We start from the raw sequence: 14,886 nt of genomic DNA on the forward strand, positions 1-14,886 counted from the left end.
TATATATATATATATCTGCATATATATATATATATATATATATATATATTTATATATTTTTATATATTATATATATATATATGCATATATATGCATATGTATGCATATATATGCATATATATATGTATATATATGCATATATATATGCATATGTATGCATATATATGTATATATATATGCATATGTATGCATATATATGTATATATATATGTATATATATGCATATATATGCATATATATATATATATATATATATAATATATATATATTTATATATATACATACATATATATATTTATATATATATACATATACTCTTCTTAAGATATCTTATTTTTCCTTGTTTCCATTCCTCACTGGCTATTTTCATTGTTGGGGCCCCTGGGCTTATAGCATTCTGATTTTCCAACTAGGGTTGTAGCTTAGAAAATAATAATAATAATAATAATAATAATAATAATAATAATAATAATAATAATAATAATATATATATGTATATATATATATATATATATATATATATATATATATATATATATATATATATATATATATATATATATATATATCGAAAATTTTTTATTTCAAAAGCGTAAAGTGGAGAATAAGGCAGTTTAGCTTTTTAGAGCTGTTGCGGAGAAGGAGGCATTTTGTTTGAAAGTAATTCAATATCGATTCATCAGTATCATAATATTTTCAGTAATGATTCCAAATTATAATTACGTTGTATAGACTCATTTATTGTGTTATTCGATGTAGCATTCTAACCGAAAAGATATTGGAAATTTGGTATAGTTTTTAAATTATGTCCGGGCTGAAAATCCTTTTCACACACTATTCACTAGTCTAATAACAATTAATTTTCATAAGAAATCTTATCTACAATTGGAATGTAACAATTTAGCATATATATGTAAGTATTTCAAGGAATACTTGTGTGTTTGTGGGTAGTCAATCATTAGAGAGCAATTACAAATCATCATATTACTATGTATCCTCCTCTTGCTTACATTACGTAAAGTTAGGTTAGATATATTTATGGATTTTTTTGGTCTCATCGATTTTTTTTTTTTTTTAAAGATACGGTTTACAACTATGTAAGAAATTGCCTCCACAAATAAATTCTACTGAATTTTGTAGATTCTATAAAGACAAGTCACTTAATGTTTAATATTTTTGCTTGACAGAATCTTTAATCCTTCTGTGTCATAGTTGCAGACTACACTATTAAATTTTTTTTTCCGTAAAATAAACGGTAAAAATCCTAGAATAAATGTTGTCATACATTTACCGTTTTGAAAAACGGATATATTGACGTATATGAGTGATATTACGGTTACCAAACCGTAATAGATAATAACAAAGTAGGGTAAAATTACGGTCGCCTGTATTTTACTGAAATACGGCTGAGAAAAGTATATTTCTACGGAGAATTTCCGATATGAATTACGGTTTTTTTTAACAGTGTACATATTAATAGCATGATGCAAATCAGGTGAAAGCTGGGCTGATTAGGATGTCTGCATTCACTTAGTCAAAATACATTATTGTTTTAATTGCTATCGTAGTTTGGAATCTCGGTGGCCATGGTGCTAGATTTATTAGTCAATTTCTGCGGGAAATTACTAACGGTAATACTATAATAATGATTACATGAACTTTAATCCCCTTTTAGACATATGCAAAGTTTATATGACTTTGCTTGAAGAGATTGAGAATCTGCTTAGGGTTGAATTAAGCAACATAACATATTGAACTAATTTATCAACTAAATAGTTATAACGGTAACCAGAATTAATACAGGTAATCAAATAGTAGGTTTATGGCTGCCCGAGTTTTGTCTGAAAATGTATAAATGTGTAAAGTATGTTATACAAATTATATAACAAAATTATTTCGAATGATGAAATAATTGACCCTTAACGTAAAATTTTAGGGGCGATAGATTTGGAAGAAAAGGCTACATATATGGACACATTTATGGACAATAAGCATGGAAAATTGTGAGACAGAATACTAGAAAAGTTAGGAGAGAAGTGAAATACTGGAATGAAGAGAATGTAAATGGAGAACAGCTGAAATTGAATAAAACATAGAGGAAAGTAAAAGAAAATGTTAACAATTGTTGGGTGGGGTAGAGTAGATTTCTCAGTCACGCTGTCTTTTGTCTCCCTTCTGTCTCCTTTCTTCCATCCTGCTGTCCGACTTCTCTTAATACACTGTGTAGTGGAACGTATATATTCCCTTGGCTCTGCATGACCCCTATATCCTGGAGCTAATGTGCTCAATTGATAAATGCAGTCCTTGGAATGGTAAGATGACTAGTCCAGTTTTATTCATTTGCTGAGCTGAGCAAGAACTGTTTCAAGTTCCTGTTTGTTTCAGGGATCCCACTAAGTGTTACTATGATTTTTTCTTATTGTTGACAGTAATATTAAGTTTACATCTTCAGTGAGATTTTAACCCTAATGTACAAGATTGAACATAAGAATACTGTATATGCATATCGGTGTTATCTTGCGTGTTCAGCGGTTCTTCTAGAGTTTTTAAGATTGCAATTGGTTGTAAGGCAAAGAAATGCATTGCTTGATAGGATTTAGGAAGTACTGCTGCATATATAACAGGGTCTTTGGACTGTTTATTTATATCAGAGTTTGATATGCTGCTTATGAAGTCATGTGTTGTCTTTTAATGTGTTCAGGTGTGCAAAGGGTTTCTCTGATCAGTACTTTTAAGGAGATGTCTTAGACACATTGCGAGGTCAGCTCAAGTATATTGTATTCTCTAAATGTAAACTATTCTTTATGCTGTTAGTTCCAACAGTCTTGCACTTTCAATTGCAATTATTAAGGTTAATACTACGCAATATTCTAGAAGTATTTTTCCAACTATGACCATATTGTGGAATGATTTTCCTAATCAGACATTTGAATCTTTAGAACTTCAGGTGTTCAAACTTGCAGCGAATGTTTTTATGTTAAACATGCTGACACAAGTCTCTTCTTATAGTTGATATATGTTGGATCTATCTTAAAATCTATTATAATCATTACTTTTCATATAATCTATTTCCATATTTCCTTTCCTCTCTGGGCTATTTTCCCTGTTGGAGCCTTTGGGCTTATAGCATCCTGCTTTTCAAACTAGAGTTATATCTTAGCAATAATAATAACAATAATCAATAATGAAATGTTTTATGTCAAGGGAAACATGCCAGTCCGCGTTAATGACTTGTTTCTAATGGTGAAGTGTTGTGTATATTTGGCAAGCTATAAACTCTGGTAATCAGGGTGAGATACCCCATCAGTTTTTCCTTCTCAGGTTGGAACTTCTCTAATCAGAATACCAGTTTAGCAACAAGACAAATTAGGCAGCAGTGTGTCATGGCTATGAAAGCTGGCTATGAGCACACTCCCAGGACAGGCACTACAGAAAACAGGAGGAGAGATTCTCTGATTCTCTCCTCCTTCCTGGGTTGACAAGGAGGGGAGATTTTAGTTGTGGTAGCCTATGAATAATAATAATAATAATAATAATAATAATAATAATAATAATAATAATAATAATAATAATAATAATAATAATAATAATAATAATAATAATAATAGTGTCCAACACAAAAGTGATTATTGGCTATTGCCTTGAAATTGACTTTTATGCCTGAAAATAAAAGATTGATAATTTGTTTTCCCTTTTCCAGACCTGATGGAGTGAGATCGTCAACCCGCTGTTAAGTGCAAGTGCACTTCAACCATATCTCTGTTCCCACTTCCCTTCTTTCGTTTTGCTGTCCAACTTCTCTGCGATGTCCCTTGGGTTTGCCCCTTGTTGCACGTGTGTGGATTGGCCTCCCAGGACCCTGGTTAGTAGAAGTAGTAGTGAAGACCTAGGTTTGGGGAAATAGAGGATTTTTTAAACATATAATCAGTAATTAATATATTGTAACTCTCTCTCTCTCTCTCTCTCTCTCTCTCTCTCTCTCTCTCTCTCTCTCTCTCTCTCTCTCTCTCTCTCTCTCTCTCAATGCTCACCATAGGGAGTGGTTAAATTCTGTTTCTCCTACCAATCGCCATGGCTTAGGAGCTTTGGACTTTGCCTCTGAATCAGGCTGTGAACAAATCATAAGTGAAGCTACTCACAGGTTGGGTAACTGCTTGGACCTCGTATACACCGACTCCCCTTGTATTATAAAAAGTAAATTTGGTTCTCCAGTTGGGACATCTGATCATGCCTTGATTTCATTTGTGGTAAAGACAGAACAACCTTGTCCCTGGCGTATGATTTTAATGTAAGATTATATAAAATCTCACGCAGACTGGAATGGCAGTTGAGTGATTCTTTAACATGAATTGGTCACAATTGTATAATATTGTTGAGCCTATTGTTCATTTGAATGAGAATACATTCCTCAATGGGCCATTTTCCCTGTTGGAGCCCTCGGGCTTATAGCATTCTTGCTTTGCAACTAGGATTGTAGCTTAACAAGTAGTAGTAGTAATAATAATCATAATAGTCTAGTCAACATAATCGATAGGCGTATCAAATCCTGTGTTAAGGTACCAAGTGAAGGAATAACCGTGGTTTAATGAATATTGTAGACGTGGTTCTTTGGAGAAGCAGGAGGCCTATCATCTTGGAAGGGTGACAGATCAGATTTGACTTGGAATAACTATACTCGAGTAAGAACTGTTGGTCAGAGTTTAAGCTTCAACTGAAAAGGGACTCGATTTAACTAGAAAAGAAACCCTTTCTGGTACAACACAGGAGGATAAGTGGTGGGCTACCCTTAAATCTGCACTCTTTGGTGTAGACGCAACAGTTTTTCCTTTACTTAAAGAAAATGGCTGTCACACATTGTCCAAAGCAGAATGTAACTTTTTTGTCTGTTGTGTTTGACAGTAAGCATAGTAGTGAGAAACTTGATCTTCCTCATTATTGTTTTCCTGAGGCTATACTAACTAGTTTAGCTCTTTGGTCTCTTGAAATTAAAGCTCTCTTGATGGACCTTGATGCTTATGGAGGTGTAGACCCAAATAGTATTTTCCTTTGCTTTTTATAAAGACTGTAGATTTCTTAGCTCCAAAACTATCTGTTATTTGCCACAAGTTAGCAAGAGGTTCCTTTAGCTCTTGTTGAAGGATTTTTAATGTTTCTCTATTATGTAAATGTGTTTGTGGTAGTTCTAGTCGAGCTGATTGCCACCCGATTTCTGTAACTCCCATGTTATCTAAAGTTTTCAAACGTCTTTTGGCAAAATGTCTAGATAGGAATGCTGAAATTGATCATCTGTTCCCTAGTTTGAAATTTGGCTTAAGTAAAGGCCTTGGAGCATGTGATGCCCTCCTTATAATCTCCAATGTTGTACAGAAATCCTTTGATTGTGGGCTTGAAGTTCGTATGATTGGCCTTGATTTTAGGGCTGCCTTTGACCTTGTTAATCATGAGGCCCTTATTTTCAAACTTAAACAGTTGGGAGTCGGTGGTTCTTTTTTCAGCATTATATTTGAAGTTTTACAGAAATCCCTTGATTGTGGGCAGGAAGTTCTTATGATCGGCCTTGATTTTAATGCTGCCTTTGACCTTGTTAATCATGTGGCCCTTCTTTTCAAACTTAAACAGTTGGGAGTGGGTGGGTCTTTTCTTAGCATTATTATTGAATTTTTAAATAATAGATTGCCAAGAGTTGTTGTTGATAGGCACCTTAGTGAGTATAGGAATATATCCGGTGTTCCTCAGGGTAATGTTCTTAGCCCATTAATTCTCGTACTATAGACACACAAGTGGTTTCGCCTAGAACACAAGTTTGTTGCATGTATAGATGATGTGATTCTTTTTGCTTCAACATAATCTCCTGAATGTAGATTTGGGGTTGCTGAATCTCCAAATAGAAATCTAGCTAAAATTAGTGTATGGTGCAAATTATTGGACATGAAGTTGAACCCTAACAAAACTCCAGGTAGGATTGTAAGTAGGTCGAACACAGTGTCTCTTCAACATCCAGATTTCTACATTGATAATGTTTCTTTAACTATATAAGACACTCTAAGTTTTGGGTGTGATTCTTATAGCAAATTTACTTCTGAGAAACATTTTCAATCTGTTTGTTTTTCAATTGCACAATTAATTGCTTATTGAGAAAATCTTTAAAGATTTATGCTCAATCTATTCTGAAGAAGTGTTTTAATTCTTTCATTCTACCTTGTTTCGAATATTGTTCTCCTTTCTGGTCATCAGCTGCTGATACTCATCTTAATTTGTTGGACAAGAACTGGCGTTCTAATAAATTTCTTATTTTTAATCTAGACATTGATCTCTGGCACCTTCGTTCAACTAGTTCTTTATGCATATTGCATAAAATTTTTCATAACTCTGACCAATCTTTGCATCCAGATCTTCCCGGGCAGTACCATGCTGCTCGTATTACTAGCTTGTATGCAGTTAATTCTAACAGTCTTGCCTTCTCCAAATTTATAATACACAATATTCTAGAAGTTTTATTCCAGATGTGACCCAGACTGTGGAATAATTTTCCTAATCAGGCAGTTGAATATGTGGAACTTGCTGCGAATGTTTCTATGTGAAACATAAGTCTCTCTATAATTCATTTGTGAAAGATCTATTTTGATGTGGTGACTGTTCTTAAAATTTCTATTTCTTTGTTTCTTTTTCTCACAGAGCTATTTTTCCTGTGAGCCTTGGGCTTATAGTACCTTGCTTTTACAACAAGGGTTGTATCTTAGCTATCAATAATAACAATAATAATAATAATAATAATAATAATAATAATAATAATAATAATAATAATAATAATAATAATAATAATAAAATAATAAAAATAATAATAATAATAATAATAATAATAATAATAATAATAATAATAATAATAATAATAATAATAATATTGTGTTTTATGTGCAATGACTAAAATTTGTAAAAGCTAAAAGTATAACAACATTAATTAATTTGCTTTCTTTCAGAATTACCTGTGTTCCTAGTTTGCAAGAGGATACGTTAACAGTACTGGAGAGATATACTTCACTAATTCCAGATAAGGTGTTTATATGGAAGTGTGACTGGTTCATTTTAGGTACTATTCACTGCTAGAGTATCATAGAATACATTAACACAATCAAATTTTTGAAATCCATTCTAATTATTCCAGTTTTCCTTCACCCAATGAGCTATCCTAAATATTTGCTTCTTTTCCCTTTTAATTGAAAAAAAAATCCTCTGATAATTCCCATATGACTAAGCCCCTCGTCATCACAACCATTTAGATCGTATTCAAAAATGGTGAAATAAGCTTTTTTCACACATTCTCTCAATTAAACTTACCCATATGTCCATGTCTCTCTTGCACAATTACACACATTGTGATTGTACCATTCACAGAAAATACGTATACATATACTTCTTTATCCATTCTTACACCAACAAAATATCCTATCCCATAACGAGCTAGAAAATCTCATAATTTCTCCTAACTTACCGTTCCATTCAGAAATGGGAACACCATTACCATGTATAAAAATGCAAATCTATTTTAAATTTCAGAGCAAACAACATTTTTGTATTTTTCATCTAATGATTTGGGCATCTCATCCAAATCACTCGACTCATAATTACAATCATAATACTACTACTATAGAATCTATTTACAATGGGCACTACTCGAATACTGAGTGTATTCTCCAGTGTTTCAAATTCCATTAATCCTAAAACTCCTCTCAAATCTCAGTCCTTGCCTTAGTTAACTCTCGCCCTTGCTCAAGAAAATAATCAACCTTTGTTTTTAATCCAGATGCACGCACTGTCCCAAAAACACATCTCATCAGCAAACCACTCACTCACTCTTTGATACATTCCCTTTCACTCCTACCTCTTCCAACTTCCCTGACACTGCACTAATGCACTATCCCAAAAACACACCTCTTCAGCAAATCACTCACTCACTCACTCACTCTTTGATACTTTCACTTTCACTCCTACCTCTTCCAACTTCCCAGACACTGTACTAATGCACTATCCCAAAAACACACCTCTTCAGCGAATCACACACTCACTCTTTGATACTTTCACTCCTACCTCTTCCACCTTCCCAGACACTGCACTAATGCACTATCCCAAAAACACCCCTCTTCAGCAAAACACACACTCACTCTTTGATACTTTCACTCCTACCTCTTCCAGCTTCCCAGACACTGCACTAATGCACTATCCCAAAAAACACACGCCTTCAACAATCAAACACTCACTCTTTGATACTTTATCTCCTAACTCTTCCAACTTCCCTGAAACTGCACTAATGCACTATCCCAAAAACACACACCTTCAGCAAATCACACACTCACTCTTTGATACTTTCACTCCTACCTCTTCCAGCTTCCTAGACACTGCACTAATGCACTATCCCAAAAAACACACGTCTTCAACAATCACACACTCACTCTTTGATACTTTCACTCCTAACTCTTCCAACTTCCCTGACACAGCACTAATGCACTATCCCAAAAACACACCTCTTCAGCAAATCACACACTCACTCTTTGATACTTTCACTCCTACCTTTTCCAACTTCCCAGACACTGCACTAATGCACTATCCCAAAAACACACACCTTCAGTAAACCACTCAATCACTCTTTGATACTTTAACTCCTATCTCTTCCCCCTTCCCTGACACTGCACTAATGCACTATCCCAAAAACACACACCTTCAGTAAACCACTCAATCACTCTTTGATACTTTCACTCCTATCTCTTCCCCCTTCCCTGACACTGCACTAATGCACTATCCCAAAAACACCCCTCTTCAGCAAAACACACACTCACTCATTGATACTTTCACTCCTACCTCTTCCAGCTTCCTAGACACTGCACTAATGCACTATCCCAAAAAACACGTCTTCAACAATCACACACTCACTCTTTGATACTTTCACTCCTAACTCTTCCAACTTCCCTGACACTGCACTAATGCACTCTCCCAAAAACACACCTCTTCAGCAAATCACACACTCACTCTTTGATACTTTCACTCCTACCTTTTCCAGCTTCCTAGACACTGCACTAATGCACTATCCCAAAAAACACACGTCTTCAACAATCACACACTCACTCTTTGATACTTTCACTCGTACCTCTTCCAACTTCCTAGACACTGCACTAATGCACTATCCCAAAAACACCCCTCTTCAGCAAAACACACACTCACTCTTTGATACTTTCACTCCTAACTCTTCCAACTTCCCTGATACTGCACTAATGCACTATCCCAAAAACACACCTATTCAGCAAATCACACACTCACTCTTAGATACTTTCACTCCTACCTCTTCCACCTTCCTAGACACTGCACTAATGCACTATCCCAAAAACACACGTCTTCAACAATCACACACTCACTCTTTGATACTTTCACTCCTAACTCTTCCAACTTCCCTGACATTGCACTAATACACTATCCCAAAAACACACCTATTCAGCAAATCACACACTCACTCTTTGATACTTTCACTCCTACCTCTTCCAACTTCCCAGACACTGCACTAATGCACTATCCCAAAAACACACCTATTCAGCAAATCACACACTCACTCTTTGATACTTACACTCCTACCTCTTTCAACTTCCCAGACACTGCACTAATGCACTATCCCAAAAACACACACCTTCAGTAAACCACTCAATCACTCTTTGATACTTTCACTCCTATCTCTTCCAACTTCCCTGACACTGCACTAATGCACTATCCCAAAAACACACCTATTCATCAAATCACGCACTCACTCTTTGATACTTTCACTCATACCTCTTCCAACTTCCCAGACACTGCACTAATGCACTATCCCAAAAACACACACCTTCAGTAAACCACTCAATCACTCTTTGATACTTTCACTCCTACCTCTTCCAGCTTCCCAGACACTGCACTAATGCACTATCCCAAAAACACACACCTTCCGTAAATCACTCACTCACTCTTTGATACTTTCACTCCTACCTCTTCCAACTTCCCAGACATTGCACTAATGCACTATCCCAAAACACATACCTTCAGTAAACCACTCACTCACTCTTTGATACTTTCACTCCTATCTCTTCCAACTTCCCAGACACTGCACTAATGCAGTATTCCAAAAACACACCTCTTCAGCAAATCACACACTCACTCTTTGATACTTTCACTCCTAACTCTTCCAACTTCCCAGACATTGCACTAATGCACTATCCCAAAAACACACCTCTTCAGCGAATCACACACTCACTCTTTGATACTTTCACTCGTACCTCTTCCAACTTCCCTGACACTGCACTAATGCACTATCCCAAAAACACACACCTTCAGTAAACCACTCACTCACTCTTTGATACTTTCACTCCTATCTCTTCCAGTTTCCCAGACACTGCACTAATGCACTATCCCAAAAACACACCACCTCAGGAAATCACACTCACTCTTTGATACTTTCACGCTTACCTCTTCCAGTTTCCCAGACACTGCACTAATGCACTATCCCAAAAACACACACCTTCAGTAAACCACTCACTCACTCTTTGATACTTTCCCTCCTACCTCTTCCACCATCCCAGACATTGCACTAATGCACTATCCCAAAAAACACACCTCTTCAGCAAATCACACACTCACTCTTTGATACTTTCACTCCTACCTCTTCCACCTTCCCAGACACTGCACTAATGCACTATCCCAAAAACACACACCTTCAGTAAACCACTCACTCACTCTTTGATACTTTCACTCTTACCTCTTCCAACATCCCAGACATTGCACTAATGCACTATCCCAAAAACACACCTATTCAGCAAATCACACACTCACTCTTTGATACTTTCACTCATACCTCTTCCACCCTCCCAGACACTGCACTAATGCACTATCCCAAAAACACACCTCTTCAGCAAAACACACACTCACTCTTTGATACTTTCACTCCTACCTCTTCCAGCTTCCCAGACACTGCACTAATGCACTATCCCAAAAATAAACACACGTCTTCAACAATCACACACTCACTCTTTGATACTTTCACTCCTACCTCTTCCACCTTCCCAGACACTGCACTAATGCACTATCCCAAAAACACACACCTTCAGTAAACGACTCACTCATTCTTTGATACTTTCACTCCTACCTCTTCCAACTTCCCTGACATTGCACTAATACACTATCCCAAAAACACACCTCTTCAGCAAATCACACACTCACTCTTTGATACTTTCACTCCTATCTCTTCCAACTTCCCAGACACTGCACTAATGCACTATCCCAAAAACACACCTCTTCAGCAAATCACACACTCACTCTTTGATACATTCACTCCTACCTCTTCCACCTTCCCAGACACTGCACTAATGCACTATCCCAAAAACATACCTCTTCAGTAAACCACTCACTCACTCACTCTTTGATACTTTCACTCCTATCTCTTCCAACTTCCCAGACACTGCACTAATGCACTATCCCAAAAAACACACCTCTTCAGCAAATCACACACTCACTCCTTGATACTTTAAAGCCTACCTCTTCCAGCTTCCCAGACACTGCACTAATGCACTATCCCAAAAACACACCTCTTCAGTAAATCACACACTCCCTCTTTGATACTTTCACTCTTACCTCTTCCACCTTCCCAGACACTGCACTAATGCACTATCCCAAAAACACACACCTTCAGTAAACCACTCACTCACTCTTTGATACTTTCACTCCTATCTCTTCCAGTTTCCCAGACACTGCACTAATGCACTATCCCAAAAACACACCACCTCAGCAAATCACACACTCACTCTTTGATACTTTCACGCTTACCTCTTCCAGCTTCCCAGACACTGCACTAATGCACTATCCCGAAAACACACACCTTCAGTAAACCACTCACTCACTCTTTCATACTTTCACTCCTACCTCTTCCACCATCCCAGACACTGCACTAATGCACTATCCCAAAAACACACCTTCAGCAAATCACACACTCACTCTTTGATACTTTCACTCCTACCTCTTCCACCTTCCCAGACACTGCACTAATGCACTATCCCAAAAACACACACCTTCAGTAAACCACTCACTCACTCTTTGATACTTTCACTCCTACCTCTTCCAACTTCCCAGACATTGCACTAATGCACTATCCCAAAAACACACCTATTCAGCAAATCACACACTCACTCTTTGATACTTTCACTCCTACCTCTTCCACCTTCCCAGACACTGCACTAATGCACTATCCCAAAAACATACCTCTTCAGCAAAACACACACTCACTCTTTGATAATTTCACTCCTACCTCTTCCAGCTTCCCAGACACTGCACTAATGCACTATCCCAAAAAACACACGTCTTCAACAATCACACACTCACTCTTTGATACTTTCACTCCTACCTCTTCCAGCTTCCCAGACACTGCACTAATGCACTATCCCAAAAAACACACACCTTCAGTAAACCACTCACTCATTCTTTGATACTTTCACTCCTACCTCTTCCAACTTCCCTGACATTGCACTAATACACTATCCCAAAAACACACCTCTTCAGCAAATCACACACTCACTCTTTGATACTTTCACTCCTAACTCTTCCAACTTCCCTGATACTGCACTAATGCACTATCCCAAAAACACACCTATTCAGCAAATCACACACTCACTCTTAGATACTTTCACTCCTACCTCTTCCACCTTCCTAGACACTGCACTAATGCACTATCCCAAAAACACACGTCTTCAACAATCACACACTCACTCTTTGATACTTTCACTCCTAACTCTTCCAACTTCCCAGACACTGCACTAATGCACTATCCCAAAAACACACCTATTCAGCAAATCACACACTCACTCTTTGATACTTTCACTCCTACCTCTTCCAACTTCCCAGACACTGCACTAATGCACTATCCCAAAAACACACCTATTCAGCAAATCACACACTCACTCTTTGATACTTACACTCCTACCTCTTTCAACTTCCCAGACACTGCACTAATGCACTATCCCAAAAACACACACCTTCAGTAAACCACTCAATCACTCTTTGATACTTTCACTCCTATCTCTTCCAACTTCCCTGACACTGCACTAATGCACTATCCCAAAAACACACCTATTCATCAAATCACGCACTCACTCTTTGATACTTTCACTCTTACCTCTTCCAACTTCCCAGACACTGCACTAATGCACTATCCCAAAAACACACACCTTCAGTAAACCACTCAATCACTCTTTGATACTTTCACTCCTACCTCTTCCAGCTTCCCAGACACTGCACTAATGCACTATCCCAAAAACACACACCTTCCGTAAATCACTCACTCACTCTTTGATACTTTCACTCCTACCTCTTCCAACTTCCCAGACATTGCACTAATGCACTATCCCAAAACACATACCTTCAGTAAACCACTCACTCACTCTTTGATACTTTCACTCCTATCTCTTCCAACTTCCCAGACACTGCACTAATGCAGTATTCCAAAAACACACCTCTTCAGCAAATCACACACTCACTCTTTGATACTTTCACTCCTAACTCTTCCAACTTCCCAGACATTGCACTAATGCACTATCCCAAAAACACACCTCTTCAGCGAATCACACACTCACTCTTTGATACTTTCACTCGTACCTCTTCCAACTTCCCTGACACTGCACTAATGCACTATCCCAAAAACACACACCTTCAGTAAACCACTCACTCACTCTTTGATACTTTCACTCCTATCTCTTCCAGTTTCCCAGACACTGCACTAATGCACTATCCCAAAAACACACCACCTCAGGAAATCACACTCACTCTTTGATACTTTCACGCTTACCTCTTCCAGTTTCCCAGACACTGCACTAATGCACTATCCCAAAAACACACACCTTCAGTAAACCACTCACTCACTCTTTGATACTTTCCCTCCTACCTCTTCCACCATCCCAGACATTGCACTAATGCACTATCCCAAAAAACACACCTCTTCAGCAAATCACACACTCACTCTTTGATACTTTCACTCCTACCTCTTCCACCTTCCCAGACACTGCACTAATGCACTATCCCAAAAACACACACCTTCAGTAAACCACTCACTCACTATTTGATACTTTCACTCTTACCTCTTCCAACATCCCAGACATTGCACTAATGCACTATCCCAAAAACACACCTATTCAGCAAATCACACACTCACTCTTTGATACTTTCACTCATACCTCTTCCACCCTCCCAGACACTGCACTAATGCACTATCCCAAAAACACACCTCTTCAGCAAAACACACACTCACTCTTTGATACTTTCACTCCTACCTCTTCCACCTTCCCAGACACTGCACTAATGCACTATCCCAAAAACACACACCTTCAGTAAACGACTCACTCATTCTTTGATACTTTCACTCCTACCTCTTCCAACTTCCCTGACATTGCACTAATACACTATCCCAAAAACACACCTCTTCAGCAAATCACACACTCACTCTTTGATACTTTCACTCCTATCTCTTCCAACTTCCCAGACACTGCACTAATGCACTATCCCAAAAACACACCTCTTCAGCAAATCACACACTCACTCTTTGATACATTCACTCCTACCTCTTCCACCTTCCCAGACACTGCACTAATGCACTATCCCAAAAACATACCTCTTCAGTAAACCACTCACTCACTCACTCTTTGATACTTTCACTCCTATCTCTTCCAACTTCCCAGACACTGCACTAATGCACTATCCCAAAAAACACACCTCTTCAGCAAATCACACACTCACTCCTTGATACTTTAAAGCCTACCTCTTCCAGCTTCCCAGACACTGCACTAATGCACTATCCCAAAAACACACCTCTTCAGTAAATCACACACTCCCTCT

The 14,886-nt window shown here is 37.5% G+C and overlaps 1 long non-coding RNA gene across 1 annotated transcript in view; it reads left to right on the forward strand.

Moving 5' to 3' along the window:
- LOC137654279 (uncharacterized) overlaps positions 1-7,111 on the forward strand; it is a 32,771-nt gene extending 25,660 nt beyond the window's left edge. The window contains exons 2-3 of the long non-coding RNA XR_011046583.1: positions 3,701-3,862; positions 6,978-7,111. This is a non-coding gene — a long non-coding RNA (uncharacterized lncRNA). The remainder of the gene's footprint in view (positions 1-3,700; positions 3,863-6,977) is intronic.
- The last annotated feature ends 7,775 nt before the right edge of the window (positions 7,112-14,886 follow it).

This window comes from Palaemon carinicauda, chromosome 15 (genome assembly GCF_036898095.1).
Source record: "Palaemon carinicauda isolate YSFRI2023 chromosome 15, ASM3689809v2, whole genome shotgun sequence".
Classification (NCBI taxonomy): domain Eukaryota; kingdom Metazoa; phylum Arthropoda; class Malacostraca; order Decapoda; family Palaemonidae; genus Palaemon; species Palaemon carinicauda.